We start from the raw sequence: 7,518 nt of genomic DNA, 5'->3' as shown, positions 1-7,518 counted from the left end.
AAAAAAAAAAAAGGTTGAGAAGGGAGAAGGTTGACATGTCGTGGGGTTGTTAACCAATGTCATAAAACAACATGTGTACTACTGTTCAATGAGAAGCTATTTGTTCTGTAAACCTTCACCTGAAGTACAATAAAATATATATATATATATAAAAAAACTATAATTCTCTGCTATTTTACTAAAATGATAATTTAACCATTCTCCACAGACAGAACTTTTGAATATTTTATTCTCCTACTTTCTCTCCACCATTTCCAAATCCTAGATTTTGCTGAACTAAGAAACTAATTCCATATCATTTTTCAGTTTTTTTCTTAGAGTATGTCTCTCCCCTTCTTGTGTACTGATTTAACACTGATATTATAATTTGCAATGACTATATTCTTAACCAGTAGGATTAACTACATATTTTACTAGGTTCATTGCTCACTACTGTTAATTGTATTTTTTATTTTCCTTTGTCTTAGATCACTATTCAATTTTACTATGATTTATGCTGAAGTATATCCAGGGCCAGATTACCGAATAAGCAAGGTACGCAGGGGCCCAATTGTGCCTTCCTACCAATCTGCAGGGCACAATTTCACCTGTCCCCCACCACAGCAAACCGCTGGTGAAACCCATGTGAAATTGTTCATCACAGATTAGCAAGTAAATACAATTAAGACTATAGGCACCTTGATCAATGCATGCTGGTGCATACCATGCTACTGGTTAATCCACCCACGAGTACATCCTTAAGTAACTTTGAAAGGGAACTTGAATAGTATACTTTGAATTCCTATATATCAAAAAAATTTCCTTCTTTTATCATCATTTGAATAACATTTTTGGGGAGTAGAATTTTTATGTCACAGTTCTTTCTCCCTCAAAAGTGAATAAACACTATTTCCCTCTTCTTTTAGTATGGCATATAGGAAGTCAAACTGATGCCTTTTTTTTTAATATATGAACTATTCTATCTGAAAATGTATATTTTTCTCTATCCATGGAGACCAGAAATTTCACAAAGATATGTTTAGATGTGTGTCTTTTTCATCATTTCAACCTGGTGCTTGGTAAACCCTTTTGATCTTTTTTCAAATCGGGAGGCTGAAGATTATTGCTTTGATTATTGATTCCACCTACATCTTCTCCTTTTTCTCCTTCTGGAATGTTGATAATCTGCATATCATTTCTCCTAGGGCTATCCTCCATGTCTCTCATCTTTTCAGTTATGATTTACATTTCTTAGTGTTCCTTCTTTGTGTTGAAAGATTAGTTCCTTTATTTAGTCTTCTGATTACAAACCAAGTTTTCAGCTGTATCGATTCTATTTTTCACTTTTAATTGTGCAACCTCCCCAGTTGGAGCCACCTGTTTCAGATTTTCAGCTTTGTCTCTTTCCTGAGCTTTCTTTGCCGGCTCCCGTTAGAAAGGGAGGTTCTTCTCGGCATAAGCTTTCACCCCAGCTGTGGTGGATTGGTAGGGAAGGAAAGATAAGGTTGTCTTCACCAGAGGATGGGAGGTAATAGGGCTGGATCAAGTCTACTCTGCTGAAGCTTAGGGGGGTTTGAGGGGAGAGAACTCTCCAGCATAGAGAACTGTTCTTTCCAAGTTATATGGAAAAGAAGCAGCAGTTCCTCCATGCCTGTTCATTTCCCTCAACAGGAAGAGTGTTTTTTCTGAGGATACAAGTAGCAAGAGGAGAGGTCAGTTCTTTTTCTTGTGGCAGTTGAGGCACTCCATCTAAGTTAGCCATGAGTCAATGGTTTTGCCAAGGAGGCAGAGTCACGTGTAAACTTCTGGGTCTTCAGTCCTCTCAGCACTGAAAACAGTCGTGCCATAGACTTGCAGTTTCTCATTAAATTATCTGAGGCCTCAGATGTAACATTTGGGAATCTCCTCCAAGTTTTCCAGTTCTTGGCTGGGCTTAGCCTACCTGTTCAATGCCCCAGTAAAAGCTTGAAAGGGACAGGAAGGTTGTGACGGTGTATGCTTGGCCATTTTCTCATGTTGGTGTTAATCTTTATTGTGTCTGGGAGCATTTATTTCTTACTACAAAGGAAATTATTCTTATTATACAAAATGAAAACAATTCAGAAATATGTAATTACTAAGGGAATATTGCTACAATCCCACATCTCCATTCTATTTCGCCCCACTCCAGCCCCAAATCACCCTTAGCAATTCCGTATAATTTTTCTTCAGGTTTTCTTTCTATGCATATACTAATATGATAAGTATAAAATTTATAATCAAGCTCTCTTCATTTTCATAATCCATACCTGGCTCTGAAACCTACCTAAAGTGAACATTTTACTCTCAACACAATACACTGATTTCTTGATTGATTTATATTTATCATAAACTAGTCACATCCTAGTTTAATACTCATTCCCAGGTGTTTCCTCTACTTTCACTTGCTCTCTGACTTGTTCTTATGAGTTTTCAAACCTGCTGTCCAATAGGGTTAGTAGGAAGAAGGAGACCATTTTTGGTTTGGGCCAGTGTTAAGCAAAAGGACCCTGATTATATGCCCTTGCCATCTATTCTCACACTTCTAGAGCTTCCTTAGCTTTTATCTCAACTGGTATTCCTGGGAGTAGAGCTACATGGGGATTTCTATTACATATGCTGATTATTCTTGATGTGGACTGTGCACTCCTCATTATTACTACCTAGTTGTCATTTTTCCCTCACCCTACACTACTGCAGAGCTCTGGTCACACATTGGTGAAGTGCTACGGTTGCTAACAAAAAGGTTAGCAGTTTGAATCCACCAGCTGCTCCTTGGAAACAGTTCTACTCTGTTCTATACGGTTGCTGTGAGTCAGAATCAACTCGATGGCAATGGTGTTCTTTTTATACTACTGCAAATTCTTGGCTGGCTCCTGGTCTTCCTCTCAGCCACTTCTACACCAAAACCAGTTGCCATCAGTTCATTTCCAAAATATGACCCTATGTGTGTCAAAGTACAACTAAACTCTACAGGCTTTTTGATGGCTGATGTTTTGGAAGTAAATCACCAGGCCTTTCTTCTGAGGTGCCTCTGGGTGGACTCGAACCTCAAAACTTTCAGTTAGCAGCCAAGTGCATTAACAGTTTGTACCTTCCAGGAACTCCACTTCTACACCCTACTCAGGGACAAGCTGGCTTTCTCCACTCCTTGTGGAAGCCAGAGGACACTCTCTTCCATCTCTTCCTCCTCCTGTCTCTATGCCACACAGCCGTTTCTTCTGCTCTTTCACACATCAGTACTTCAACTAGATTCCCACCTGGAGAGTTATACGATTTTCCTTCTCTTAGATCTTCCCAAATGACAAGGAGAAATCTGGTTTTCTTCTCTCTCCCACTCCCATTGTGCGTGTGTTAGGGGAAACGAAGGAAGGAAAGAGCAACCCATTAGCCAATCCCTTTTATCCCACAATTCTCCCTCCTTTCTGTCAAACTCAGCCATCTTCTTTTCAAGCTTTGAAAATGTTTTCCCTTTCCCGCTAGGAAAGAAGAACAAAACATGTAATTGTTGTCACAAATTATTAGTATAAAAGTATTAGTCTATCACAAAATAATAGCTTATAAATCATATCCACATTTTACTGTTTTGATTTTTATTTTGTCACCCAGATGTTAGCTTTTCATTCACCCACATTAAACCAAATACTGCATGATACATACTTATACTAAAAAAGTATTCATTGTTTATCTGAAATTCAAATTTGCCTGGGCATCTTGTATTTAATCTAACATCTCTACAGTTATCCTTTTTAAAGGGCTAGTGAGTCTCTTGACGTGTCCATGGTCTGGTAACTTATCATTAGTGTCTTGATTGTTTGTTTTGTTTTTGATTTTTAAAATCTCTTAAATTCCTTTAAGGATACTTTTCATATATATTCTATCTATTCTCTAGTTGAGCTCAGCGAGAGGGATGACATGAATTGCCTACTATATCTGGAAACAAAAGTGCCCTGATTTATTTCAGAACCTGTCCTATACTGTGTTCTACAAGATTTTGAAGATTTGCTACCCAGATAAGCTCAGGGTTTTGTTGTTGACAAAAATCACCATCCTAGAAGCAAAGTAAGGCTGTGGGCCCCCACCCCAAGCCCTGGGCTGGCTGTGAACACTGCCTGAGATGGGGTTCCTACTTATTGGAGTCCCTGGGTGGTGAAAAAGTTAACACGCTCAGCTACTAACCTAAAGATTGGAGGTCTGAGTTCACCCAGCGATGCCTTAGAAGAAAGGCCTGGTAATCTACCTCCAAAAACTCAGCCATTGAGAACACTATGGAGCACAGTTCTACCTTGATACACGCGGTGTTGCCACGAATTGGAGTGTGGCCACTAACCTCAGAGGGATGAGTCACACCTGCGCTACTTACAGGTGCTCGAGTGAACACTGAAGTTTCAGACACCAAGCGTGCTACTCAGCTATGATCCCCAAAGTAACCAATGAAGCCTCCCTCTTCCCTGTGCCACAAGCATTCACTAATACTGAGAACTTGGAGGCTCCTCCTTTTTCTAGTAAAACATGATTTTTTTCCAGTAAGGTTCTGACCTACTCTAGCCAGATCTCTAAGCTGCACTCCACACACTGTCAAATGGCTCTGTCGAGAGTTCTGCTGATACATGATATAGTTTAGATGGGCAACCTCCCACCTTATCATATATCTTTCATGTGAAGTTAGGCATTCAGCCACAGAAACAAAGGTACATGCTGTTTCGAAGCCATGTTCAATTTCTAAAGCTTGACATTGCAAACTTTTATCTAATGCCTATAGATAATTAACATTTCAGCAGTGTGTTTTAACCACAGCCCATTTATAACAATGGGATCACGTTATACATATACTTTGTAATTTGATTTAATGTCTCTGTGAATTTCCTAGGAGGTAAAAATGGTTAATGTGCTCGGCTGCTAACCGAAAAGTTGGAGTTCAAGTCTACCCAGAGGCACCTTGGAAGACAAGCCTGGTGATCTACCTCCAAATAATCAGCCATTGAAAACCCTAGGGAGCACAGTTCTACTCTGATACACATGGAGTTGCCATGAGTCGGAGACAACTCAACAGCAACTGACTGGAAATCTTCTTATGTAAGTACATATAAAATCAGTTTCTGTTGAGTAGATTCTGACTCATGGCAACCCCATGTGTATCAGAGTAGAACTGTGCTCCACAGGGTTTTTAAAATCGCTATGATCTCTTGGAAGCAGATTGCCAGGTCTTTCTTCTGAGGCACATTTGGTTGGATTTGGACCATCAACCTTTCAGTTAGTAGTCAAGCACTTAATTTTTTGCACCACCCAGGGACTCAGTAAGTACATATTTAAAAAATCAAAGCGTATATCGTCCTATTTTATTCCTTTAGCATATATAATGTTCAGTTACATTGATATGCCATTATTTATTTCACATTATTTTAAAATTTAAAATTAACAAAGTTTTTTATAGTCTTATGGGAAAAATAATCTTGTTGTTGTATGCCATTGAGTAGATTCCAACTCATAGTGACCCTATGGGACAGAGTAGAATTGCCCAGTAGGGTTTCCTAGGCTGAAATCTTTATGGGAACAGATTGTCAGGTCATATCTCCTGCGGAGTTTGAACTACTGACTTTCAGTTAGTAGCTGAGCATTTAACCATGTGCCGCCAGAGAACCAAAAAACTAAAGCCACTGCTGTCAAGCTGATTCCGACTCACAGCAATCTTATAGGACAGAGTAAAACTGCCCCATAGGGTTTCCAAGGAGTGGCTGGTGGATTCGAACTGCCAACCTTTAGGTTAGCAGCCACCACACTAGACTACACATATATAACTACTGTGCCACCACACTAGACTACACGTATATAACTTAATAGAAAAATGCAAAAGAGAAAAATGGCACTTTTTTAACCCCAAAAATTGAAATATGGAGATATTTAAGGTTGGTAGCCTAGAGGTGGCTTTAGCAGCATCATCCTGAACTTACGTCCTGGACTTTATTGCAAACATGCACAGTTGCTTTGGGTCTAGGGGCTTAAGGGTCCTTTATTATGGTTTACGTTGTCCCTACTCAGCCCCTTCACATTCCCTGTGGCAGCTGTGCTAAGATATTATGGCCCCTTTTATGGTTGCTTTCCCAGGTCTTCACCATAATTCATAATACTGCTCTGGTGTTCCTCAGAGGAAATAGAAACATTTGAGCAGGATTCTCCTCACCCTACCTTACTGTAACCTCTGATTGACCTGAAATATTCTCTTTCTTTCTGTTTGTGCCTCATCTCAGATAAAAATTTTTCTCTTCTCCACCTGAACTCAATGAAATGGTCAGATGCCATGTGAGTCCCCAAGTAGCAACGTTATTAAGGACTCAGGGGATTAAACCACATGAAAGTTTAATATGTGTGCCTGACCTAGAAGGCATAAAATAGAAGCAAAGTGCACACTGAGAGGAGAAAGTGCAGAAAAAAAATATGAAAGGTATTAACAACACTACACCTAACATACAGAGCTTCTTCATGTTGCAGATTGAAATAAAGCTGCAGAAAGAGCTGAATTAAAGTCCAGGCATAGAACTCTTAGTGCTAATACCTAGCATAACATTCTTGACATGGTTGTGTGTTATTAGCAGTGATTGAAAGCTAAGACAACGGGAGGGCTTCATGAACAGCAGCAAAACCCCAAATGTCAGTCCTCCTTAAGCCTGAGCCATAGATTAATGAACATACAGATTTTATATGCTTTGAGAGTAAAATAATTTTTATAGCATTAAAAATTAGTCACTAAAATGGCGCTCTAGGCAGAAGCACCACGCCGTCCCTCCACAGCAAAGATCCAAAATATTAAGCTAAACAGAGAATACAACAATCCTGAAACCCTAAAACATCAAATGAAGAGAGAAAGAACTCAGCCAAGCACCAAATGGAGTGAGAAAACTGACAGAGAACGAAGAGCGAGGCAAGATTGATGCAGACGTCCCCTACCAGCTAATGCAGCACGGATCCACCATCTTGGACTCCTATTAGAGACCAGCAAATGGGGGTATGAGAAAGCTGCCTCACGGAGCATCCAGTGGGAGACAAAACAACTGCTCCACACATAACAACCTCCCCACTGTATCCTGCCTACCTGCACCGTGCGCTTGACATCACACCACCAAGCAGTACAGGCACGGCCAACTGGAACCTGCCCTGCACTGATTACCGACCCGCCCTGGTGGCTGTAGTAAGTGCCACAAACAACCCGTCCCAGTATCTCCTCTTCAGCTAGACCTGCCCTGCTGTACCATATCTGAGTACTGACCCTGCCAGTTGGAGAAGGAGGCGAAAAGTATTGAGGGCACAGATGAGCAAACAACAAAGAACACGCAGTCCGCCTGCTCAGACATAGTCAAATTTTTTTTTAAAAAAAAGGGACGAAACAAACAAATCTACAATCAATAAACGAGAAAAATAACTACTGAATGCCCAGAAAACAGCAGACAATATCAAAACATTTACAAAAAAAAAGGACAGGATGGTTCCAGTAGGTGTCCAAAATAAAACACCAGATGACTCTCC

Source organism: Trichechus manatus, unplaced genomic scaffold (genome assembly GCF_000243295.1).
Source record: "Trichechus manatus latirostris isolate Lorelei unplaced genomic scaffold, TriManLat1.0 scaffold00005, whole genome shotgun sequence".
Classification (NCBI taxonomy): domain Eukaryota; kingdom Metazoa; phylum Chordata; class Mammalia; order Sirenia; family Trichechidae; genus Trichechus; species Trichechus manatus.
This window is presented reverse-complemented; position numbering follows the sequence as displayed.